The 27,023-nt window shown below is 52.8% G+C and overlaps 1 long non-coding RNA gene across 1 annotated transcript in view; it reads right to left on the bottom strand.

Annotated features, from left to right (window-relative positions):
- Nucleotides 1–202: 202 nt before the first annotated feature.
- Nucleotides 203–27,023, bottom strand: part of LOC107968934 (uncharacterized) — a 178,515-nt gene continuing 151,694 nt past the window's right edge. Inside the window, exon 3 of the long non-coding RNA XR_001710505.2 lies at nucleotides 203–417. This is a non-coding gene — a long non-coding RNA (uncharacterized LOC107968934). The remainder of the gene's footprint in view (nucleotides 418–27,023) is intronic.

Here is a 27,023-nt window from a genome sequence, read left to right as displayed (position 1 = left end):
TACTGACCTAGTGTCAGCGTAGCGCGGCACTAATGATATCTACATGGTACTGACCGAGTGTCAGCGTGGCACAGCACTAACCGTGCACTGATATCTACATGGTACTGACCGAGTGTCAGCGTGGCACAGCACTAACTGTGCATGGTACTGACCAAGTGTCAGTGTGGCACAGCACTGACCCATGCACTGCTATGATTCCAGTACTAACTCGTGCACTGTCTTCATGCGATACAGCCCGTGACAATAAACATAAGGAAAAAGGCAGGACGTGACGCGAAATCAAGCTTTAAAGAGAAGAGAAAACCGCTCCTTACCCCTGCGATGCCTGGCAGTGGCGATGTGTTCACTCCAGGGTGGGGGCCGGTCTGACTGCTTGGGTTCCTAGTGCAGCCGTTTGCTCTCAGCCTCCGGAGGACTCTGCAAATCACACACAGGCATTTAGGCTGAGGTGCTCGGCGGGGGTGCTGGGGAAACCAGTAGGGTGCAGCCCCCCAGGGTGGGCAGTTGCCAGGCCCCGTGGAGGAGAGGGGCCCGCTTGATGGCGCTTGTCTGAAATGCACTGACTTTCCTCCCAGTCCCCACTGCTTGCTGCACCCCCACTCCACATCCAGCGAGTGTGCTTGGATGGTTTTAGCACACTCGCTTACACGCACAGGGGCCTGGCCATCCCAGGACCTGCCCATCCGGCTTTCTGTGGCTTGGACTCCTGTGCAGGGGCCTCGTTTTCTCACCCCATCCCCCACCCCCAGGATGGCATCTAAGTCTGGATCACTCTGTTTGGTCACTGCACTGTGTCCCGGAGGGGGTGTCCACTTGCTGGCCCATGTGGAGCCTGTTGGAGGGTGCCAGGCGGCATCATGCTGGGGGAAGGACTGCAGTGCTGTGGTCCTGCCGGGGTCGCTGCCACGGCCTCCCAGGATGGACTCTGCACTTTATGGGCCTGTTCCCGTGTTTTCCAGCCCCTTGGTCTCCATCTTACAGGACTCTGTGTCTCACTTGGGCTGTGTGAGCCAGGGGCTGGGGAGACACCTTCCCCTGTTCCCCTGTGCCCCGCCTCCTGGGGGGGTCTTATCCCCTCCGCCATGCCGCAACAAGAGTCAGGACCACGCTGCCAGCCCCACACTTCCTTCCCTAACCAGGGTCCTGGGAGGCTTTGGGGTTTGGGGGAAGGAGGAAATCAGGCTCGTGACAAACACCGGTTTAGAAGCTGCATGGGATTCAGAGCCAGCAGCCTGGACAACAGCCTGGTCTTTCAGTGCCTCAGTGTACCCACTCTAGTCATGAGGAGAAAGCCGTGCCTCCCTTTTGGGGTGATGACAGAGGTGGAAGGATGCTGTGAGGGCCCGAGCCACTCCAGGCACCCTCCCGCCATCAATGCCCCGGAAGGTGGGTGGCGGCAGGAGCTGTGGCTCTGAGGGGATCTCAGGAGCACTGGATTCTTGGTGCCTTCCTCAGCACCCGTCACCCCAGCTAACTCCAGCTAACTCAGCACCCATGACTCCAACTAACCCAGGTAGCCTCCAAAGACATGTTTTCTTGTCTCTGGTGATGTTTTACATGTAAAAGTGCAGAGCACCGGAGGCTGGGGTCTTTACATGGTGGCTGTGCTTGCTGGGATCCACTGTTCAGCCTCCCCAGGTGCTCGCCGGCCCCTCCCCATTTTATGTAGGATCGTTCGGACTGTCAGCAAGACATAAAAAAGCAGCTGCCTGCAGAGGCCAAATGCGCGGTAGGCTCCCGTCTCCACTGTCTAATTAATTAATCGTTTCCAGGTCGCAGAGCTCGTGGGAGCATTTGTGCCCTATCTCTCCAGCCCACAGACATGGGGGTGGGGACACCCAGGCTTCCCGGAAACCCCCTCCCACACACTCACTCTGTCTTTAAGACAACTTTGCTCCTTTTTAGTTTTTAAATCAGAGTGTTGGCATGTGTGCGAGCGAGTGTCCAAGCGTGTATACGCTGTTTGTAAAACAGCTCGGCTGTTGCCTGGGGGCCAGTGCTGCCCCATAAGCAATGTTTGCCAGTGTCCGTCTGCGAACCATGTCAGGTCCATGAGAAGGTTCTCAGGATCCTACGGCCATGAGTGAGGGCTAAGGCAATACGGCGAGTCCTCCATGAAGCTACGGTGAACGAAGTGTCCTTTACTCTAATAACTGAAGAGCAGAATTGAACTGAATTCTGTAGTTTTAAAACCTTCTTCCAAGGATAACAGAAACGCAGAAAAATGAGCAAGCAAGCACACCCCCACGGCCTTTTCACACAGAGCACATGCATGTCACCAGAGCCCGATCCAGAATCAGGACACGGCCTGCCCTCCCCGGGGGCCCCGCCCGGACACCAGCCTGTCTTCTGAAGGCAGAGGGTGGGCTGATCTGTTGTGAAACTTCTATTGGTGCGGTCACACCAGAAGCATGTGACTTCATGCAACACCATGTTTATGAGACTTATATTTTTATCTTTTATTGTGGTAAAATACACGTAACATAAAATTTACCACTTTAGCCATTTCTGAGTAAGCAGTTCAGTGGCATCAAACATGTTTCCGGCATTGTGCAATCACCACCACCATCCACAGAACTCTCTTCAGCTTTCCAACTGAAACTCTGTCTCCATTAAAGACTAACTTCCTAGCCCTGTGAATCTCACTGCTCTAGGGACCTCACACCATGGGCATTAGACAGTTTTTGTCTTTTTGTGTCTGGCTTATTTCATTGAGCAGAATGTCCTCAGGGTCCGTCCATGTGGTAGCATGTGTCAGAGTTTCTTAAGGCTGAATAAAAAATATTCCATGGTGTGAATACACCACATTGTATGTATCCATTCACCTGTCCACGGACACTGAATTTCTTCCACCTTTTAGCAGTTGTGAATAGTGCTGCTGTGAACATGGGTGTGTGGATGTTTCTTTGGACCTCAGCTTTCAGTTCATTTGGGTATGTACACAAAAGTGGGATGGCTGAATCATAAAGCAGACATAGTTTTAATTTTTTGAGGAATTTCCATACCGTCTTCCACAGATGCGGTGCCATTTACATTCCCACCAACCGTGCAGGAGGGTTCCAGTGTCCCTACATCCTTGCCAACACATGTTATTTTCTGGTTTAGCTTTGTGTTTTATGGTAATTACCTTAATGGGCGTGAGGTGGTATGTCAGTGTGGTTTTGATTTGCATTTCCCAATGATTAGTGATATTGCGCGTCTTTTCATGTGCACGACTTTGTAAAATAAGTTCTATATAAAAATCCTTTGTTGGATGGATATTATTGAGCAACTACTGCAGAGTAATGTGGTTGTGAGGGACAGAACCATGACTGTTTTCCTCTGAAGGTCATTCTTTTCCTAGCATAACACCACACAGGATTGCAGCAAGTGGCTTCAACTGGCAACTTCATTCATGTATCCATTCACTCACCCATCCATCTATCTATCTGTCCAGCTATCCATCCACCCACTCACTCATCCAGCCATGTGCCTGCCTGTCCACCTACCCACCAGTCTATCTATCCATCCACCCATTTATCCACTGTTCATCCATCTATCCACTCGTCTATCCATACACCCACCCATTCATCCATCCGTCCACTCACCTATCCACACACCTACCCATTCATCCATCCGTCCACTCATCTATCCACACACCCACCCGTTCATCCATCTGTCCACTCACCTATTCACACACCCACCCGTTCATCCATCTGTCCACTCGTCTATCCACACACCCACCCGTTCATCCACCCGTCCACTCGTCTATCCACACACCCACCCGTTCATCCATCCGTCCACTCGTCTATCCACACACCCACCCGTTCATCCACCCGTCCACTCGTCTATCCACACACCCACCCGTTCATCCACCCGTCCACTCGTCTATCCACACACCCACCCGTTCATCCACCCGTCCACTCGTCTACCCACACACCCACCCGTTCATCCACCCGTCCACTCGTCTATCCACACACCCACCCGTTCATCCACCCGTCCACTCGTCTATCCACACACCCACCCGTTCATCCACCCGTCCACTCCTCTATCCACACACCCACCCGTTCATCCACCCGTCCACTCGTCTACCCACACACCCACCCGTTCATCCATCCGTCCACTCGTCTATCCACACACCCACCCGTTCATCCATCCGTCCACTCGTCTATCCACACACCCACCCGTTCATCCACCCGTCCACTCGTCTACCCACACACCCACCCGTTCATCCATCCGTCCACTCGTCTATCCACACACCCACCCGTTCATCCACCCGTCCACTCGTCTATCCACACACCCACCCGTTCATCCACCCGTCCACTCGTCTACCCACACACCCACCCGTTCATCCACCCGTCCACTCGTCTATCCACACACCCACCCGTTCATCCATCCGTCCACTCGTCTATCCACACACCCACCCGTTCATCCATCTGTCCACTCGTCTATCCACACACCCACCCGTTCATCCACCCGTCCACTCGTCTACCCACACACCCACCCGTTCATCCACCCGTCCACTCGTCTACCCACACACCCACCCGTTCATCCATCCGTCCACTCGTCTATCCACACACCCACCCGTTCATCCATCCGTCCACTCATCTATCCACACACCCACCCGTTCATCCATCCGTCCACTCGTCTATCCACACACCCACCCGTTCATCCACCCGTCCACTCATCTACCCACACACCTACCCATTCATCCATCCGTCCACTCATCTATCCACACACCCACCCGTTCATCCATCTGTCCACTCACCTATTCACACACCCACCCGTTCATCCACCCGTCCACTCGTCTATCCACACACCCACCCGTTCATCCACCCGTCCACTCGTCTATCCACACACCCACCCGTTCATCCACCCGTCCACTCGTCTATCCACACACCCACCCGTTCATCCACCCGTCCACTCGTCTATCCACACACCCACCCGTTCATCCACCCGTCCACTCGTCTATCCACACACCCACCCGTTCATCCACCCGTCCACTCGTCTATCCACACACCCACCCGTTCATCCACCCGTCCACTCGTCTACCCACACACCCACCCGTTCATCCACCCGTCCACTCGTCTACCCACACACCCACCCGTTCATCCATCCGTCCACTCGTCTATCCACACACCCACCCGTTCATCCATCCGTCCACTTGTCTACCCACACACCCACCCGTTCATCCATCCGTCCACTTGTCTACCCACACACCCACCCGTTCATCCATCCATCCACTCATCTATCCACACACCCACCCGTTCATCCAGCCGTCCACTCATCTATCCACACACCCACCCGTTCATCCACCTGTCCACTAGTCTATCCACACACCCACCCGTTCATCCACCCGTCCACTCATCTATCCACACACCCACCCGTTCATCCATCCGTCCACTCGTCTATCCACACACCCACCCGTTCATCCATCTGTCCACTTGTCTATCCACACACCCACCCGTTCATGCACCCGTCCACTCGTCTACCCACACACCCACCCATTCATGCACCCGTCCACTCGTCTATCCACACACCCACCCGTTCATCCATCCGTCCACTCGTCTATCCACACACCCACCCGTTCATCCATCCGTCCACTCATCTACCCACACACCCACCTGTTCATCCACCTGTCCACTAGTCTATCCACACACCCACCCGTTCATCCACCCGTCCACTCGTCTATCCACACACCCACCCGTTCATCCACCCGTCCACTCGTCTACCCACACACCCACCCGTTCATCCATCCGTCCACTCGTCTATCCACACACCCACCCGTTCATCCATCCGTCCACTCGTCTATCCACACACCCACCTGTTCATCCATCCGTCCACTCGTCTATCCATACACCCACCCGTTCATTCATCTGTCCACTCGTCCATCCATACACCCACCTGTTCATTCATCTATCCACTCATCTATCCATACACCCCCCTGTTCATTCATCTATCTCACCACCCAGCATACAACCATCCACACCATTTATCCACCATTCATCCATCCAGTCACCATCCATCCACCTACCCACCCATCCATTCATCTACATCAACCCACTCATTCATCCACCCATCTAACCACCCAGCATGCATCCATCCTCCCACCCACCCACCCATCCATCCACCCACCCATTCGTCTATCCACATATCCATTCATTACTTCTCATCCATCCATCTACTCATCCACACATCCATTTATCCATCCATCTAACAACCCGCAATTCATCCACCCACCCATCCATCTACCCACCCACTCATCTATCCATCCACCTACCCGTTTACCCAAAATTCATCCATCTACCCACTCATCTATTCATCCATCCACCCATTTATCTATCCATCTACCCACCTATTTATCCACAATTCATTCATTCACCCACTCATAAATCCATCCATCTGTCTGTCCACCCATTCAACTACCCAACCACTCATCTATCCATGCACCTACCCATTTATCCACAATTCATCCATCCACCCACTCATCTAGCCATACACCTATCCATCCATCTGTCCATCCGCTCACTCATTCATATATCCATCCACCCAACCATTTATCCACAATTCATCCATCTACCCAACCACCCAAGATCCATCCACCCACCCCTGAGAGCCCTGCCATGTCTAGAATCTGACACTGTGCCCCAGCCCTGTCTGTTCCCAAGTCTGTTGAGTTCTTGATGGTCAGTTCCTACTCAGTCTCCATTGGACCTGCCTGCTGTGGTGACTCAGCTCCCCCGACTCACCTTCGCTCTGACCCTTTGTTGATTCCTGCATGCAGCTCTGCTCTGAGCTCCATGGGGATTCCTGCTGTTGGGGCCTGGCCCCCTGGATGCTCTAGTCTCAGACACTGTTGGGAACAAGCAGGGTCATCAGGCAGCTTCCTTTCCACGTGCCACACATGCCTTCCTACTGAGGCCTTTGAGACCTTTGCAGCCCAGCCCTGGAAGCCAGTCCGCCCACTGTGAACTCACACGGCTCCCCACACTTCATGCCTCTGTCTGGGCTGTTCTAGCCTAGGCCACCTTCTCACAAATCACCCTCATAGTCTGCGAAGCCGCCTCTGGCCCCGGCCCCGGCCCTAACCCCCTCCCTGGGGAAGAACAGCTGCACATGTTGCCACATTCCCATGTACTTTGTCCAAATTCTGCACAATAGCTTTTCCGCAGGGTCTGTTATTACCAACAAAGATGATGACGGTGACTAACGTCACCACGCTCTCCCGGAAGCCAGGCCTGGGCTCGAACATTCTGTGCAGAATCTCACTGAATCCTTTCAACAACCCTATAAGGCAGGTTCTGTTACCATCCCCCTCTTACAGAGGAGGACCCCTGAGGCTCAGAGAGGGAATGCGACTCACTCCAAGTCACACAGTGAACAACTGAGCTGAATCCTAACCCAGGCCTGTCTGATTCCAGAGCTGGGATGTGGACCGGCCGTGAATCCTCAGCCTGGATGCCAGCCCCGAGAGGGGGTACCCACACCTGAACTGTCTGTTCCTGAACTGAAAACAAGAATGAATGAATGAATAAATGATAGAATAAATGGGTGGAGGCTCAAGCCAATGGCACTGATCTCAAAGCCCAGAAGTTCTCAGTGGTTAGCCCTCCACAGAAAGCCTTGAACACCACACAGAAGTGTTCAGCGACGGAGTTTTCCTTCCTGGAGAGGAGGAATGAGAAGAAGGCAAAAGCCAAGAGAAAAACAAGAGGCAGAGGAAAGCAGCCTGGAGAATCTTCCCGTGGAGTGAGCATGATTGCTTTGGATACTTGGAATCTGGGCACAGTCTGCGAAGCATCGAGTATGGTAAAAGCCTTTGGTTTTGTATGCTGCAGACGGATGGAACGTCACTGTCCGGGAAGCTCAGGCACAGAAGCATGCACACAAATGCCCAGGGAGTCTGCATGATAAGCAGGCCCTGAGCAGCCACGTGGAGTCCGGCCTTGTCCTGAGCCTCTGGCTGTCCCCATTTTCCATACCTTCCAGGCAGCAGGTGCGAGCGTCCAGGACCCTGGCGAGCTGGCCGGCCACATGGACACACACAGCCATCAGCCCACGGTGCTGAAAGGCCCAGCTGGTTTGTGAGCAGCCAACCAGATCTCCTCCCCTTCACCCTCAACGTCCTTGGGAAGGATGGGTGGCAGGGCTGGGAGGCCGAAGGTCAGGGAGCTGGAGTCCCCTGGGCCCAGGGTGGGGAGCAGGGCCCTGGCCAGACCCTCTCTCTACCCACATGGGCTTGGGGTCATCCAGGAGGATGCATGCCAGAATTCTGGTCCATGAAGATTTGGCATTTCACTGCAGGCGCAATTTACCTCCAAGAAGAAAAAAAGCTACTAACGAATGCCAGTCTCCAGCTGATGATGGCTTGCCCCGTCTACAGGAGGCAGTGCTGATGTCACAACCACCTAGAAATGCAGGACGCGAACCTAGATCCTGGATGGTGGTTTCTAGAAAACACTCTGCTCTAAAGGAGCCAGGGCTCCATGGAGAAGTGGCTGAGTCCAGGGCGTGGGCAGGAGAATGACTGGGTGCACCTGGAGCATCTATGCCGGGAAGTCAGACACACTCAGAAAAGGTGGGGACGCTCCTGACCACCTCAGGAGCCATCAGAAGCCGCTGAGTTTGTAACTCATGAAATAGAGTAACAACTCACAAGGCCATCCTGGTGACAGAAAAACCAGCAAGTGTGTGCTGGGGGGATTGGTCAGTAGTTCCCGAGAGCAGAATACCAACCAGCAGGTACAGAAGACGTGATTTAAACAAGCGTCCCGGTAAGGATGGGTGGGAGGATGCCACACAGACATGGTGGGAGGAAGCCGGGCAGCCCAGGTGGAGGCGGGGCCCACAGTGTGTGCAGGGGTCTTAAGAGGTCCGTGTGTTTGGAAAGTCACATAGTAAGATGTTGAGAAAAGATAAAAATAAAGATGAGGATTGGGAAAAAGAAAAGAAAAAGAAAAAGAATGTGCTGCAGGTTGATATTCATCTCCTGTGAGAAACACCAGTTCTACCCACCTGCCACAGGCCCGGCCGCCAGGGTGCACCCACCTGCTGTAGGCCCGGCCGTCCGGGTGCACCCACCTGTCATAGGCCCGGCTGCTCGGGTGCACCCACCTGTCACAGGCCAGGCCGCCTGGGTACAGTTTTTATCCCTATTTTGCAGGGAAAGAAGCTAAGGCGCAGAGAAATTATGCAGCTTGCCCCAGCCGGCCGTGGAAAGTGGAAAGACTCAAACCCAGTTCCACTGGTGTGGAGCCCAGCTCCCGCCTGCCCTGCCTGCCCCGCCTTCACCTGCTCCTCATGGAAAGACTGGGCTGTGAGAAAGGGGAGGGCTGAGCAGAGGGACCCAGCACACCCAGCCCTCACCCAGGCCCTGCATGGCCCAGGCCCTCCTAGGTCAACTGAAATACCATCTCTCCTCCCGGCAGCCCGTGACCTTCCATGCCCTTCCATGCCCTTCCAAGGGCCTAAATGTGATGTCACTGCCCAGGCCCAGGGCTCTATGTGTCCAAGGATCCCCTCCCTCTTCAGGGGAGGCTCACAGAGGGGAGGTAACCTGCCTGGTGTCCTACAGCTCATGGGGGCCGGGCTGGGCGTTTTCCACGCAGAAAACATTTGATGTACTTCAAGCGAGTGTCTGGGGCACGCTCCCAGGCTTATCTCAAAAAAAATGTTATGGTGGCCCGGGCTTAGTGACTTGCTTCCAAAGAACAGAGTAGAGAAGTGTGACAAGCGTGACCTCAGCCCAGCGGCCCAGGTCAGTGTCGACAGCCACACGTCCTGCTGGCGGTGCCAACCCCCGCGGGGATGTGAGGCACCAAGCACTTGACCCCTGCATGTTCTTCCTGAAAACCCAGGATCTCACTCTACCCAGGAGAAAAATGTCAGGAGAACTCAAATTGAGGGACAGTCCACAAAATACTCAGCCGGTCCTCTTCAAAACTGTCAAGGTCCTCAAAAATAGGGAAATTCTGAGAAACGGTCTCAGCTGAGAGGAGGCCCTGGGGATGGAGTGTCACACGGGGTCCTGGGACAGAACAGATGTTGGTGAAAAAATGACTGAAATCAGAACCAAGTCTGACATTTGTTTGTAGTCAGTCGATGTTGTTGACGTACAGACCAACGTCATCTTCTCAGGGTAGCCAAATGCACCACGGAGACTTAAGACACCAGCGAGGGGGAGACTGACAACGGGGCGCGGGAACGCAGGGCTCATGCCACAACTGTCCTAGAAATAGAAAATTCTTCCAGAGTAAAAAGTTTACGTTTAAAATATAGGGAAAAGACTTGAATAGACATTTCACCAAAGACGACATGTCAATGGCAAATAAACACATCCAAAGGAGCTCAACCTCCATGAAGAGGGGAAAAGCGCATCGAAGCCCACTGCACACCTGCTGGAATAACCCTGATCAAAACCCAGAGGATGGCAGGAGCCGGTAAGAATGTGGAGAAATCGGTTCCCTTGCTGCCGGGGGGCATGGGAAATGGCTCAGCCGCTTTGGAAAGCCAGCTGGTGCTGTTAAAAGGTGAAAGGTCGGCTTACTCAGGACCCGGCAGTGCCACCCCGAGGAATCTATGTGAGTGAAGTGAAACCTACCGGACACTCATCGCTGCATTATCCCAAACAGCCCGACCTGCAAACAGCCACGGTGTCCCTGCCGACCCCGTGCCCCCAGCACAGCCTCCTCCTGGACTTGGGTAAGTCAATCCCCCAACAGGTGCACCCTCCTCTCCATTTCCACTCAGCCCTTATCCCCCAGGGACCCACTCCACACCTGGGGGCCCTGTGTGGTGACCTCCTGCCAGGCCAGCCTGCCCCAGAGGGAGGAACACAGAATCCATTTGGAACCGAAAGGGACTCAGCTCAGCCGGGAAAAGTAGGCTCTTTATTTCCAGCCTCAATGACCACGTGCTGCTCTGTGCCCGTCGTGGGCCAGCCCTGGGCATGAGGAGATGAGCAGAGCTGGCCCCCGGACCTCTCCTCACCACGTCTGGACGGACAGCACTTCTGTGTCCAGGGGTGTGCGCCGGGCTCCCGGGCAGACAATCCCTGGGCTTTCGTGACTGGCACTGAAGTGAGGCTGGGCAAGAAGGCACTGGGCCAGATTCCTCCCTGGGGCACTTAAACGGGGCCACAGGGAAAGAATCGATGTGGTGACGGGTGGAGGCGGGGCTCCATGGCAGCCACGGTCAGGAGCAAGCCCTCGGCAGCAAGGTATAAATAAGCCAAAGTGACAGGGGCAGATGAGTGACACGGACAGACCACACGCAGAGAGTGAGGGCGCCGATGGAGGGTGCCGCCGGCCAGTGTGAGCCGCAGGGAGAAGGTAGATAGAGTGAGCTCCAGAGTCGTGACCCACGGACACCCAGGTCCTCTTGCCGGGCACCCGGAGCGCCTGGAATCCAGTTCCCGAGGACTTGGCGGGGGCTGCTGCTCCAGGGCCCCCCTGGTTATGGCTGGGATGAGTTTGCAGAGGATGCCCCTGCCACCAAGCTCACACCTATAAACACTGATCATACAAAGTGTGTCATTCTTGTCACACCAACTAAAACTGCCTTCGGAAGGCAGGGGAAAAGTACTCAGGGCACAACACTGCTCCAAGAATGGAACTCTCTGCAAGTCCAGCTGCTGAAACTGCCTTTTGTCACCTGGGACCAGTTTTATCCACAGCTGCTGAGGTCACTTGCTCCAACTCCAGAAGGAATTCTGCTCACAGCTGTCACACCGACCAGCAAGTCCCAGGTCCTCAGAACTTTCCCAGCGCCAGTGAACTTTCTCAAAGAGCAATAGGTAACCTTCTCCTTTCTTGTAAAACTACCAACCTTCTACTGCTTCTCCAACCTCCACCATTTACCTGGTCGGCACGTATGCCCCAAGATGCAATCCTTTCTTCCCAAATAAAACGTTACACTTGGAAATTCGCCTCTACATTTTTATTTTGACTTGAACACACCCCAGCAACCGTGAGACCCCAAAGACACGAGTGACCTTCCCTGCTCCTGGTTCCTTCGTGTGCACGACAGGCCGTGCTGTCTCCTGGAGCCTGGCACCTGGGAGCTCAGCCGGAGCGGCCCCAGCAACCTCCCTGTAGCTCCAGCAGTGCCATCCCTGTGGTCAGCGTGGACCTGGCCTCCCAGTGGCCCCAAGTCCCCCCATAGTTCCAGTAGTGCTGTCCCTGCAGCGTGAACCCGGCCTCCCAGTGGCCCTGCATTCCACGGAGGGCTGGGCCCCCTGCCCTCCTGAGCCTCACAGTGGCCAGCCAGCCTCACACGCTGCTGACCCTCAGTAGTGGCCAACCCCGTGTCTGTCGGAGGGCACAGGCCACCATCCCCATGGAGCTCAGGCCTGCTGCCTGGGCAGGGGCCCTCCAGGAAGCCTGGCGCTTAGGGGTGGCAGCTCAAGCTTGTTGGGGGTGGGGAGCTGGCCGGGCAGTCAGGGCCCGTCATGTGCGACTTTGGGCCAATCCCATCCCCTCTGGGCCTCTGTTCCCATTTACCAGAGAAAGATGGTCTCCGCTGAGCCAACCACCTTCATCCAAACCAAAGGACAGAAACCACCTCTGCTGAGCCTGGAGGCAGCCAAGGGAGTGGAGAAGCCGGCGGGGATCCCCGGGTTGGGCCACACACACCCCAGTGAGGCTGCGGGAGAGACGCGCCGCCTCCCGAGGTGCAGAGTTTCGCAGGGCACAACCCACTCCCGTCTGCTCCTCCAGCACCCTGTGACCCAGGAAGGGCAGGTTTCCTGTGCCCCACTTCACAGATGGGAACATTGAGGCTGGGGGGAGCTGAGTGAGGAGTTTGCGGTCCCCAGCCACACGGTGTGGCTCCAGCTTCGCTCAGATGCCACACGCTGCACGCACTCCTTTACTGGATGCACCCGTCCCCGCCGGACACTGCCGTGCCCCCTCCCAGGACAGCAGCAGGAGCACCCAGCCCTCCTGGATGTCCCCCTGCCCCTCTGTGCCGCAGCCCTCATGACTCACTGGGAGGCCAAAAGGAAGCCCCAAGTGATTTTCTAGCAGCACCTCCCGCAGCCCTCGGGGTGAGGCTGGGCTGTTCTGCCTGGGAGTGGTGCTAGGGGAACCTCCTGAGGGGTCCCAGGAAGGCCCCTGGCCTCCTGCCTCCACACCCCTGATTTCTTGGATCCCTTTCTTGGTCAGTGAGAGCTGACCGGGTGAAGTCACCCCTGGAGGAGGAGGGAGCTGAAGCAGCCGGTGACTCACTCACACGAGACAGTGGGCGGCGGCCAGGGCAGAGCGGGACTCCCCATTGCTGGCTAAAATCCAGACAGCGCCTTGGCCCGAGGTGTCCCTGACAGGACGAGGGCGGAGTGGCAGCTGCCGAAACCTGAACTCCTCTGCCCTGCCCCCGTCCCTTGACCCCACGCATCTAGTAGGTCAGCGCCAGAGGAAATCCTCGAAGAAAATGGGCGTCTCCCTTGCTGAGCACAGAACTGCAGTCAGCCCTGTGTGCCCGCTCCCTGGATGAGGACAGGAAGGACGTGGGGGAGAGGCCACGGTCACCCTCAGGAGCCCCCAGACCCACTGGAAAACAGCCCAGTGAGCATCTGAGAAGTACCGCCTGTGCCTGGTGCGAGGGTGCGAGGCAGGGGGGCCGTGTGGCCAGGCAGCCTAGGGTTGCGCCAAAGCCCAGCAGGTGTGGGACGAGCAGGACCAGACTGGGAGGGGCTCGGGGGAGTGGGGACCTGTGCTGAGCTTGAGGTGTGGCTGGGCTGGGAGGCCGGACAAAGGTGTGTTTCCTCTGGCCATGCAGGGGTCAGGCGGTGGTGCTGGGGAGGAGGATGTGGGAGGAGGATGGGGCTGGGATGGGGGGCCAGGGCTGAGCTCAGCAGGTATTGGGAGGCGCCATGGGGCTGTGAACATGCACAGGTGGGGAGGCTGGGGCGGGGGCAGAGCAGGGGACAGTCCTGGAGCCGGCAGACAGGAGGAGGCATCTCTACAGCACCCCAGGCTTGGAGACAGGGTTGGCTCACCTCAAAGGGGGCCATGGGAGAGAGGAAGGTGGGCATCAGGGCTGGCCTGCCCCGGCCCCAGGAATACGTGGGAGTTGAGCTGCATGAGGGGTGGCCAGCCTAGGGCAGGGCAGGAGCCACGGGGCGTCCGCTCCTCTCTGTGGGTTTTGGTGTGGGAGGAGGAAGGACAAGCTTCTCCTGGAAGCAAAGGGGCCTGAGGACCCAGGAGCAGAGTGACCTTGTGGGCAGGGCCGTCCCTGAGGCCTGCCACATGCAGAGGACGTGGCCCCTGTGGCCAGCTTGGTGCCAGGAGCAGGTCCTGGGGGGTGGGGAGTAAGTCTCCCAGGGGCCGAGCTCCATGAGTGCACGTGGTGTGGACACTGGGCCTGCCACAGGGAGGCTGGTGTGGGCAGGAGGCTCCCTGGGAAGTGGAGAAGCGCTTTCTGTGAGCTTGTTCCAGGGCTCTGGTCAGCCCAGCCTGGGGTCTCCTGGCCACGCAGGTCAGCAGGAAGGGGAAGATGCCCCAGCAAGGAGGCAGGAAGGCGGCCTCTGCCCGGCGCATCAGTCTCGGAGGTGGGGGACCCAGGGTTTGTTCTCAGCAGGCCTCCTCTCCTCCTCTGCCTCACAGGCACCTCTGGGATGGGAGAGGCGGTGTCTGCAGGGCCCTTCCCACAAAGTCTGTCCATCTGCCACTGCTGCTGCTGCAAGGGGCTACGGGTCCTCTGGCGACTCTGGACCCCCCGGAAAAGGGAGGCTTGAGCTGCCCACTGCACCCTTGACCCCTTCTGAGCCTCTCAGCAAAGTCCCAATCCACCCTCCTCAGGAGGTCCCAGGGACTTGCCCACATGGGCACCCCATGCCCTCAGCCAACCAACCCCACCATGGCCCACACGCCTGCCCCTCCCTCTGTCTCCTTGGGGCCCCGCACACGTTGGCACAGAACATCTCCCTGCTGGGTGACCTCTTCCCGCGAGCGGCCCAGGACAAATGCAGCCTTCTGGGCAGACACAGGGAGCGGGCGTTCCCGATTCACAGAGGACTCACCTCGGCGTACCACAGCGGCCTGGCAGAGCCCAGCCTGCGACAAGGGCCTCATATGCATCTGTTGAGTACACCAGTGAATCCCAATCCCCCAGTTCGTTTTCTACCCCACAGGCCCAACAACTGGGTGGGGTGGGGGAGGCATTTCGCTGGACGCCGTGGAGACGCAGTATCGTCCGGGAACCTGAGTCTCCGTAAACCCCGGGGTTGGACAGACCAGTGCCAGCAAGCTCCTTCGCAGAGAGGAACTCAGACACGAATCCCTGGAGACTCCTAGTTCTCATACAGAGCTTGTTTTTTTACTTCCATTTTCAAAGTCCGGATTTTCACAGGTCTGCTTCTCCCGGGGGCCACGCCTGCATTTCTGCGAACGATCCCCAGCTGTCGCTAATGAAACGCTCCTCCACTGAGAGGGAGCCCAGCCCCACTCAAGCCGGTCAGAGCTCGTCCGTAGGAGGCTGTGTGGGGGTCACGCCACCACAGGACGCAGATCTGCCAGAAGCCTGTTTTATTGCACTTAACTAATTCCCAAGATAAACCACTGGGAATTTCCATGTAAGCACTTAGGCCTCTGTTTATGAGAATCTTTGATCCACTGAGAATGTTTAGAACTCACTGAAGCATCCCTGGCCCTGCCCAGCACCAAGCCTTCCGAGATGCATGAGGGCAGGGAAATTGTCGGCCTGTGCTTGGTCTGTGGGGATCCAGGACCCCAGGAGGGGACCCCAATAGGGAGCCTCTGCCCCCCAGGTGGTGGGGTCTCTGCTGGGACTCTGCAGGCTCCTGCCCGTGGCCAAGTTCATGGCTGTCTTTTCCAGAGCTGCCCCAGAGCCCTAGACAGCCCCATGGAAGGGCCCATCTTCCTCCGGCCGTGGAGGAAATTTGCAGCCATCCGTGACCTGCAAACTGTAGCTTATGATGGACTGCTCCCCATCCACCAAAGCCCAGCCACTTGGTTTGGAAGCCACTGCCCCAAATGGCCCCTCTCCAGTCACTGAACTGCAGTTCAAACGCCCCACCCCTCGGCTCTTTGAGCAGCCAGCCTGCCTTCTCACTCTGGGATGGTTTCTTCAAAACCCTCTGGAGTATGTCCAGTTCTTCTGTTATTTCAGGGTGTTTTATTTCCAGCACAGATTTCCACTTCTGCTACCACCGGGATGGAAAAGGCCTCTTCCCTCCGATTCCCCCAATCCCAAGAATGCAATTCCTTCACTAATGCTGAGTGCAGACATAGTCTCTACAATCCAGAAGGCTGAGTGAGGTGGAAACGTCGGTGCAGCCTGCAGCTCACCTGGTTGTCACTCGCAGATCGGCCTCGGAAAGCTCCAGGAAGTTGGTTTGGGATGAGCCGGGCGTCCCGCACAGATGGTGGGAGGGAGAGGAGGCCGGAGCTTCAGCCAGTGCAGCGCCATGGCCCCTGTTCTGTGGTTCACCGGGGTGTGAGGCCTTCCTTGGGCTCAGAGAGGGGGCCTCCGAGTCCTCATCCACAGAAGCCCTCTGTGCCACCAGCAGGGAACAGCCAGCAAAGAGCCTTCACCCTGAAGATCCAGACAGAATTCTTGGTTTCTACAGCTGCTCCCTGCCTCTCCCCACAGCCACGGGAAGGGGAGTTAACCGAGGCAGCCCCCACCCGAGACAGACCTGCACAGGGCCAAGAACTTGCCCTGTGGTAGGGCTGGGGGAGGAGCGGCTGGTGGACTTTTTGGGTCAAAGGCAGGTGTCACTTTCAGCTCATTAATTTCACTTCTCCAGGTTCTCAATCCACCAAAATGAGCTCTTTTACAAAGGCCAGGACCTGCCCTTCTAGAGGACAGGCTCATACTTCCCAAAGCTTCAGGACTTGGGGTCCTGTGGCTGCCCATCCGTCAGCAGAACTGGGTGAGGCCAGGTGTGACATCAGACAAGTCCCCCGCCTCTGGCAATTCCTCAGTGGGGGGCATGACCTACTGTGCATTCCAGGGCTGTGGCACATGTACTTACCCCTTAGCCTTGGGCCACAAGCCTCCCCCAGCCCAAAATGGAACGGGGACAGCCTCTGCCACAGGGAGGGGCAGGTGGTGCCGTGTGAGGGGCGGTGGCACCCAGGGCTTTTCTCACAAGGAAAAGGAACCTCGAAGTGTTTCTCTCTGCACACTTTGCCTCCCTCAAATGCGGGCTCCTTCCTCTCCCACCCGCATCAGCAGCTGAGGCCCCAGAAGGGCCCACCTGTGTCCCACCCACCATGTGTGAGATCGCTGATTGCCTCCTGGGGTAGTCGCAGCGTGCTCGAGCCTCTCCGGACCCCATCCCAGCTGTTAGAACCAGGAAGCCCCCGTCAGGCACCAAGACCCCCAGACGCTGGCCCGGGCTCCCCATTTTCACTTGATCCTCCCTGCCGTGTTTCTGTCTTCCTGGGGCTGCAGGTGTTTTGGTCATGGCTGCATCACACCAGTGTCTGCGTCCGTAGCCACGCAGCCTCCTCCTTTTCTCCGTGTCTTAAACTTCTTTCTGTTCCCTCTTATCGGGACCTCCTGATGCCATCAGACGCCGCCCCACCATGGTTCAGAACAATCTTTCCATCTCAAGATCCTCAGTTCAATCACATCTGCAGAGACCCTTTTTTTCCGTGTAAAGTAGCATTCACAGGTCCCAGGGATTAGGATCTGATATCTCTGGGGCCAGTACAGATGGGTTTGAGATTTGATCATGGAGAAAAGAAATGACGGCATTTAGCTCTATATCCTAGTCAACACGGAGCCGCTGAGCATGATTGAGAAGAACGTCAAAAATCAAGCAGTTTTGTAAAAGAGTAAAGCCTCTCCACTCTCCTAAACCCAGCCAATTTCTCAAAATTTGTGAGAGCGGCGTCCTCCCAGCAGCAAACACAAGGGACACGTGTGTGCACCCAGACCAGCACCTACCACTCTAGACAGTCCCCAGAGCGAAGCTTAGGACTGACGGCCGGAGATGCAACCGTGGCCAGGGGCCCAGAGCTCATTGAAACCTGCTCAGTCCAAGGCCTTAGGCTGAGCCTGACATCGTGTCATATTGTGGAAACACTCGTTCCCTCATTCAGCCGAATGCTTTTTAAAGCGACTTGTTGGCCGGGCACGGTGGCTCGCGCCTGTCATCCCAGCACTTTGGGAGGCCGAGGTGGGAGGATCATTTGAGGTCAGGAGTGTGAGACCAGCCTGACCAATATGGTAAAACCCTGTCTCTACTAAAATACAAAAAAAAAAAAAAAAAACTAGCAGGGCGTGGTGGTGTGCGCCTGTAATCCCAGCCACTCAGGAGGCTAAGGCAGGAAAATCACTGAACCCGGGAGGCGGAGGTTTCAGTGAGCCAAGATCTTACCACTGCACTCCAGCCTGGGTGACAGAGTGAGACTCTGTCTCGAAACAAAAAAACAAAAAAACAAAAAAAAAGTGACTTTTTATTCTAAAACAGTTTTAGATTTACAGAAAAAATATGTAAATCTGTAAATGTCCGGATGGGGCTTGTGTCCTAGGAGTAAGACATCAGCTCTGCTGCTCAGATGTCCAGGAGGGTCTTCGGCGGAGCCTGCAGCCCCCCACCCCAGGGTCAGGGGTCTCTCCCTGGAGGGAGGGATCAGCGCCTGGACTTTGGGGAGGCCGCTTGGGGGCCACGGTGTGTGGAGACCCTGGGACATTGGTGTGAGTGCAGGTGGGGGTGAGACGCAGAGGAGAGGCATCTTGGGAAGAGAAAGAGCGCGGTGCCTGGGGGTGGCTGTCAGGCTGGGAGATCCTGGGGCTCATAGGGATTCTGGGGTCCCAGGGAACCCCTAAGTTTGGAGGCTGGACGGGCCCCCAGCTGCCGTGGCCCTGGAGAGTTCCCAGAGTATTTCCTGACGAAAGGAACAGAAGACCACAGCCTTCTGCAGCGGAGGAGAAGCATGCGGGGCATCCACATCTACAAAGGCCCCAAAGTGGAAAAACCTGTTGTTTTTCCTGAGCAGCCCGGCTGGAAACAATGGCGGTTTTGTTTCGCAGACTCCGCAGAATCTGGCGGGCAGAGGGATGGGGATGCGGCAGGGAGGAGGCTGAGGGAAGGAGGGGGCGTCGACCCTTCCTGACCCACCGAGGACACCTCTCTGGCCCGCTTCGGGGGGGTGCGGGGTGGGTCGGCTTGCCCGGGAGGAAATCCCACTGCTTCCCACTCACAAGCCGGTGGGTGGCCGCGAGGCCTGGCCGCACAGCCTCATTCCTGCGACTTTCTTCTGCCTTGTGGCATGGCTTTTTCTTTTCCCCTAAGGAAAGTTTGCTTAGAGAGAAAGAGACACACATACCATTCTCTGGTCCTTTGAAGGGCTGAGCTAAGCTGGGTCAAGAGGAAATGGCGTGCTCAGTCACCCCTGAGAACAAAATACTCCCACGAGTTTTGGTGAGGCACGTGTGTCTTCTCAGCTCAAATCTCTACCACCCCACGGACAAGGCAGTTCAAATCCAGACTCACCACCACCTGCTGTGTGGGTTGGGCAAGCTGTGGACATCTCTGAGCTTCGGTTCCTTGAGTGTAGAATAAGCATAACATCTGTGTAGAAGGATTACTGTGAGGGATGCTGTTTGTACACCTCCCACTGCCAGAACGCAAGTTCCATGAGGCTGGGGCTGCGTTTTCTCCATTGCTGCAAACCCTCTATAATGTCATCCGAGTTCATCAGGACCACAAGGACCACCACCACCATCATCGTCACCCTCACCCAAACGCTCAAATCTCCAAGTGTCTAAACTCATGGGTCTGTGCCAAATGCTACCATGCTTAGCATCCCCAAAGCTAGAGTCACCACGAAGAAGGTTCTCTCCAATATTACTGCCTTAAACTTCTACCCAGAACCCTCAATAAACTTGGGCACCTTTTGTGCTGGGCCTCCTTTAGCCGATGGCTCCAGGGCCCCTATCCCTGGCAGAGAAGGCCATCGGCAATGTAGGGGGTAAGCTGGGGGGGTGGGGGGGTGAGCCATTCAGCTCTGCTGAGCTGTGCTGTCTCATGGGAGTGGCCCCTCCCTTCCAGGAACCTTCCTTGAGCAAAATCCTCAAATGTCAGCAGGTGGTCTTGAAATCCCTTCCTCTGTGACACAGTAATTCAGAGATCTTAATGATGTTTCCCCAAAGTTAGAACATAGTGGCTGTTCCCTAACACACACACACACACACACACACACACACACACCCCCTTTCTCTGTTATGTGTCTCCCATAATTTTTCTGTTTCTCAATTATGTTTCTTTCTCTGTTATGTTTGTCTATTATTTCTTCTTTGAATTGTCAATGCCTGCTTCTACTGGTCTGTACCAGGTTCTATTGCAATCACCTCTGGTTGGGGCAAAACTGCACATTTAGCTATTTTATAAGTGTTTCCTTGTACTTCATAGAGGGCACCAGAGCCCTTGCAGCATGTGGGCACACGGGTCAAAGGATGCAGACTGAAAGGAGCTTCTGGACGCACATTCTATTCTCATTCTGGAGCCAAGGAAGTGAGAGGGGAAAAGGGAAGTGATTCTAAGCCTTTTGTGGGGTCTCATACATAACTCAGTTTCCACAAAGCTGTGCCCCAGCTCAGCCCTATGGATAGAAGCATGGTCTGCGGTTCCTTTGCTGACCAGGGTGTGTACTTTGTCCAAGTTATTGACCTTCCCAAACCTCATCAATGCACATAAAAAGAGCACTTGCAAACAATGAATCTAGACATGGACCTTCACAAAGAAATAACTCAAAATGGATCCCAGGCCTAAATGGAAAATGAAAAACTATAAAACTCGTAGAAGATAACATAAAAGAAGATCTAGATGACCTAGGGTTTGGCAATGACTTTTTAGATCCAGCACCAAAGGCAGGATCCGGGAAAGAAATAATTGATAAGCTGGACTTCCTTAAAATGAAAACTTCTGCTCTGTGAAAGATGCTGCCAAGAAAATGAAAAGACAAGCCACAGACTGGGAGAAAATATTTTTGATGGAAATATCTGAGAAGAGAGGCTTGTTATCCAAAATATACAAAGAATTCCTAAAACTCAACAATTTGAAAATAAACAACCCAATTTAAAAAGTGGGCGAAATATCTTAAATGACGCCTCATCAAAGAAGATACACAGATGGCAAATAAGCATATGAAAAGATGCTCCCGGCTGGGCACGGTGGCTCACGCCCGTAATCCCAGCACTTTGGGAGGCCAAGGCAGGCAGATCACCTGAGGTCAGGAGTTGGAGACCAGCCTGGCCAACATGGCAAAACCCTTTCTCTACTAAAAATACAAAAAAAAAAAAAAAATAGTGGGGTATGGTGGTGCATGCCTGTAATCCCAGCTACTCAGGAGGCTGAGGCAGGAGAATCACTTGAACCTAGGAGGCGGAGGTTGCAGTGAGCTGAGATTGTGCCACTGCAGTCCAGCATGGGCAACAAGAGTGAAACTCCATCAAGGAAAGAAAAGAAAGAAAGAAAGAAAGAAAGAAAGAAAGAAAGAAAGAAAGGAAGGAAGGAAGGAAGGAAGGAAGGAAGGAAGGAAGGAAAAAGGAAGGAAGAAAGGAAGGAAGGAAGGAAGAAAGAAAAGAGGCTCCTCACCACACATGTCATCAGGGAAATGCAAATTAAAATAAGCATAAGATATCGCCTCTCACCTAACAGCATGGCTAAAACCCAGAACTCCGACAACACCAAATGCTGGGCGAGGATGTGGAGCAACAGGAACTCTCACTCATTGCTGATGGGAATGCAGAATGGTGTGGCCACTGTGGAAGACAGTTTGGTAGCTTCTTAAAAAGCTAAACATGCTCTTACCATACCACCCAGTAATTACACTCCTTGATATTTACCCAAAGGAGTTGGAAACTTATGTTCACATAAAAACCTACACACAGACGTTTATAGCAGCTTTATTCACTGTGGCCAAAATGTGGGAGCACCCAAGATAGCCCTCCATAAGTGAATGGATAATAAACTGTGGTCCATCCAGACAGTGGAGCATTATTCAGCACTAAACAGAAATGAGCTGCAAACCATGAAAGGATGTGGAGGAAACGTAAGTGCATCTTACTAAGTCAAAGAAGACAGTCTTAAAAAGCTACGTAGTGTGTGCTTCCAACTATGTGACATCCTGGAAAAGGCAAAAGTGTGAGAGCCATCAAAAGATGAGTGGTTGCCCGGGGCTGGCAGGAGGGTGAGATGAACAGGCAAGACAGAGAGGATTTTTAGGGCGGTGAAACTACTTTGTATGATACCATAATGGTGGATAGATATTGTTAGAAATTTTTCCAAACCCACAGAATGTACACCACCAGGAATGAACCCTGATGTATGACAGAGCAGAAGCATCGTCATTTTGGACAAGTACCACCGTTTTAAAGTTCCCCATGATCAAAAACGGCCTAAATCCAACCCAAGGGGCATCAGCCTAATGGCTAATGTCAGCATGACCATGAATCACAAATGACATCTCCAACCAGAAACATGCCAACCCTAAGAGAAACCCCTCTGTAACCAGAGACATGCCAGCCCAGAGGTAACCTTCCCTCCGACCAGAGACATTCCAACCCTGTAATAAACTTCTCCTCCACACAGAAACATCCTAAGGCTGTGATAAGCTCTCTCGCCCTGAACCCTTCCATACTCTTAGTCTGTAAGACAGAGCACTCCTGACTGAAATTGGCCAGAAGCCCCTCTCAGGTTTATTCCCCAAAATAAACCTGTCTTGGACTGTTGAGCCACTTTTCAGGATTCTTTCCTCTTTCTTTAACTCTTACAACGTAAACCATGGACTTTGGTTGATAATAATGTGTCAGTGTAGGTTTATAAGCTGGAATGAATGTACCACTCTAGTGAGGGATGTTGATAATGAGAGAGGCAATGCCTGTGTGGGGGCAGAGGATATATGGGAAATCTCTGTACCTTCTGCTCAATGTTGCTGTGAACTTAAAACAGAGGTTTAGACTTTGCTCTAAAAATGAAGTTTATTAAAAATAGCACTTTCTTTATAGCTGTGTTGGGATGATATGAGATAACACAGGGAAAGCATGTAGAAAATGCCTGGCACATAATTATCATTACTATTGAGTTTCCTTTCCCATAGAACCCATCTGGCTTAGCACTATATTCTAAGTGTTTGGGCATATCACTGATGCTTGATAAATGTTTGAGGAATGAATGAGAGGACCCTGCAACATAGGCAGCCTGCATTTGCACATTGGCAAGAGCAACCCACAGCCCAACTGTGAATGTCTTAAATTACTTGGGCTCATTGTCCAAGATTTTTTATTTCTCCCAGCTATCGGACCCTAAGCAATTTGAGAGCACAGCCCATATCATACATGTCTATGTATGACATGGTTGTATATTAAGAAAAGTAGCTACTGAACAATTTTACACTGAAAATGTCAAAACATTATTGAGAGAAATTAAATAAGACCTAAATAAATGGAGAAGTATACCATGTTCATGGATTCAAACACTCAATACCATTACAATGTTAACCTTCCCCAAAATTTATCTGTAATCTCAATGCATTTGCAATCAAAATTCTAGCTGATTTTTTTTTGGTGGAAGTTGATGAGCTGTTTCTAAAAGTTATACAGAGATGCAAAGGGATCTAGAATAGCCTATTTATTTATTTATTTATTTACTGAGACAGAGTTTCACTCTTGTCACCCAGGCTGGAGTGCAATGATGCAATCTTGGCTCACTGCAACCTCCGCCTCCCAGGATCAAGCAATTCTCCTGCCTCAGCCTCCTGAGTAGCTGGGATTACAGGCATGTGCCACCACGCCCGGCTAATTTTTGTACTTTTAGTAGAGATGGGGTTTCATCATATTGGCCAGGGTACTCTTGAACTCCTGACCTCGAGTGATCTGCCCACCTCGGCCTCCCCAAGTGCTGGGATTACAGGCATGATCCACCATGCCCAGCTGCCAGATGATCTCTAAAAAGAATAACACAATTAGAGGAGCTATACTATCTGACTTTAAGACTTACTATAAATATACAATAATCAACAAAGTATTATATTGGTGTATGAATGGACAAATAGTTCAATAAAATTAGAGAATCTAGACATAGACCCCATATATACAACTGACTTTTAGTAAAGACATCATGGCAACTCACTTGGAAAAGGGAAGACATTTTAATAAATGGTGCAGGGACAACTGGCAATCATGTGGAAGGAAATAAATCTCTACCACTATCTCAATCTGTGCACAAATATGAATTTGCAATGCATTGTTGCCTAAACATAGAACATAGGGCAATAATGTTTACAGAAGAAAACACTAGAGAATATCTTTGTGATGTTGGGATAGGCAAGTATTTATCAGACAGAAGCCAAAAGTACTAACCAGAAAAGAAAAAAGTTAAATTTGGCTTTATCAAAATTGATAATTTCTGCTCATTAAATAACACTATTAGGAAATGGAAAAAAAAAAAAGCTACAGACTAGGAGAAAATATTCACAATGTAGATTTGGCATGGAACCGAACATCAAATAATATGAAGAACTGCTTCAAACCAGTAAGAACAAGACAAATCACCTTTTAAAAATGGACAAAAGGGCTGGGTGTGGTGGCGCACGCCTGTAATTCCAGCACTTTGGGAGGCCAAGGTGGGAGGATTGCTTGAGGTCAGGAGTTTGAGACTACCCTGGCCAACATGGTGAAACCCTGTCTCTACTAAAAATACAAAAATTAGCCAAGGCATGGTGGCTGGCGCCTGTGATCCCAGCTACTCAGGAGGCTGAGGCAGAAGAATTGTTTGAACCCTGGAGGCAGAGTTTGCAGTGAGCCGAGATCACTCCATTACACTGCAGCCTGGGCAACAGAATGAGACTCCATCTCCAAAACAAAAACAACAACAACAAAAAAATGGACAAAAGATTTGAACACAACCTTATGCAAGAAAATCCACAAATGGTCCCTAAGCTCAGTAAAAGGGGGTCCACATCATCAGTCATCAGGGAACTAGAAATGCAAATCCCACAGTGAGATGCAGCCTCACGCTCACTAAAAGAGCTAAAAGGAAAAAACAAGACAAGCCCAAGTGTAGGTAATGAAGCAGGACAACCAGGTCCCTCACTGATCGTCAGGGAGTTACTGTGGAAATCTCTGCGAGGGTTTCTAATAGGCAAAATGTCTTCTGCTCAGCGACCCCTCATTTCAATTCCTAGGTAGGCACATAAGAGAAATGAAATGTGGCCACAAGGAGGCATGGATAAGAATGCTGACAGCAACTTTATTCATGACAGTCAAAACCCCTCTAACATTCCAAAGATCTATTCAAATGTTAACAAGTAAGTGACCTGAAACAGTGATAATTCATTCATCCCATGGGCTCTTGCTCAATGATAAAAAGGAATGAGCCACTAAAATACGCAACAGCGTAAATTAACCTCAAACACACCATGTGAAGCAAAAAACCGGCAGATACAAAGGAACGTACGCTATAGGATTCTGCTTAAAGGAAGTTCAAGAAAAGGCAGAAGTAACGCAGGCTATAGAGATTCAAAGAGTGGCTGCCTCTGGGAGATGCTGGTGGAACTGACTGGAAAAGAGATGAGAGAAATTTCTGGGGTGAAAAACGTTCTATGTCTTCATATGAGTGTTGATTATATAGGCTATACATTTGTCAAAACTCATCAAATCACACACTTAACATATGTGCTTATTACTGTAAGTTATGCTTCAGTAATACACAAATACACATGTGTGTATATATACTTTATTTAAATGAAGTCATAGTCTCTATAGATATCAACATACTTAAGTATTTAGAAAAGAACTTCTGGGAATGGCATGAGAGCTGAGTGGTTATGTGAACCTTCCCGCAGATAACAACTCCAAACACTTCATAAAATGTAAACAGTGATGATTTAAATACTCTATAAAGAGATGAGAAGCCAAGAGAAGCCAGAGGAGAGGTGACTGTCAACTGCAAATGGAAGTGTTAGGAGCTGTGAGTTTGCAGCTTTCTGTCTTGACGGCACAGCCTTGGTGGAAATCACAGCCCGACAGACTCCAGGTGCCAGAGATGAGGGGCAAGACTGCCTGGGTGTGGAATATATACATACAGGGGAGATCTTGGCAGTGAGAAAAGTTGGCTTGAAACTCCACATGCAGGGTGAGCTCTGCCCAAATCCCTGGCTGACAATTAGACTGTGCATATGCAGAGGGAGTTCCAGGCAGCCACCAATAAGCAGGGAAACGCCAGAGTGGAGGCACTTCTTGAAAGATGGAGTTGCACAGGGCAAGGTCTGTGTGCTGCTGCCTTTTTAAATGAGTGCATGCCCCAGCTGTGTGCAGCTCAAGAGGCAGACACCTGAAGCCGTAGATGCTTGAAGAGGACAGAGCCCAAAGCTGGCAGAGCTGTGGAAATTCAGGAGTACTCACCGGAAGCAAGGAAGCCACTGAGACACTGAGACCCTAAATCTGAGCATAGCCTTAGCCCAGATCCATGGCTGCCTGCCCCGTTGCACAGGTGCAGGGAAAATCTCCAGGATTCAGGCTTAAAAATCAGCAGCTGGAGCCATAAGAAAAGAGCAGGGGCCCGGCGCGGTGGCTCACACATGTAATCCCAGCACTTTGGGAGGCTGAGGCAGGTGGATCACTTAAGGTCAGGAGTTTGAGACCAGCCTGGCCAACAAGGTGAAACCCTGTCTTTACTCAAAATACGAAAATTAGCCAGGTGTGGTGGTATGCACTGATAGTCGCAGCTACTCAGAAGGCTGAGACAGGAGAATTGCTTGAACCCGGGAGGTGGAGGTTGCAGTGAGCCGAGATCACGCCACTGCATTGTAACCTGGGCGACACAGCAAGGCTCCATCTCAAAAAAAAAAAAAAAGACAGCAGGGACATTAGCTGCTTACCACAGAGATGGCAATGTTTGTCCTTAGAATCCAGCACATGACAGATGTTAGAACAAAAAAAGCAACAATCTTCAGAAGAACACAACAGATTCCAGAGCTGCTGCCGACATAGCATCTACATTCTACATGTAGATTACCTGACACGTGCATGTAGACATGACACATGCAATGTCCAAATGTTAAATGACA

The sequence above is a fragment of the Pan troglodytes genome, chromosome 18, assembly GCF_028858775.2.
Source record: "Pan troglodytes isolate AG18354 chromosome 18, NHGRI_mPanTro3-v2.0_pri, whole genome shotgun sequence".
Taxonomy (NCBI): Eukaryota; Metazoa; Chordata; class Mammalia; order Primates; family Hominidae; genus Pan; species Pan troglodytes.
This window is presented reverse-complemented; position numbering and strand designations above follow the sequence as displayed.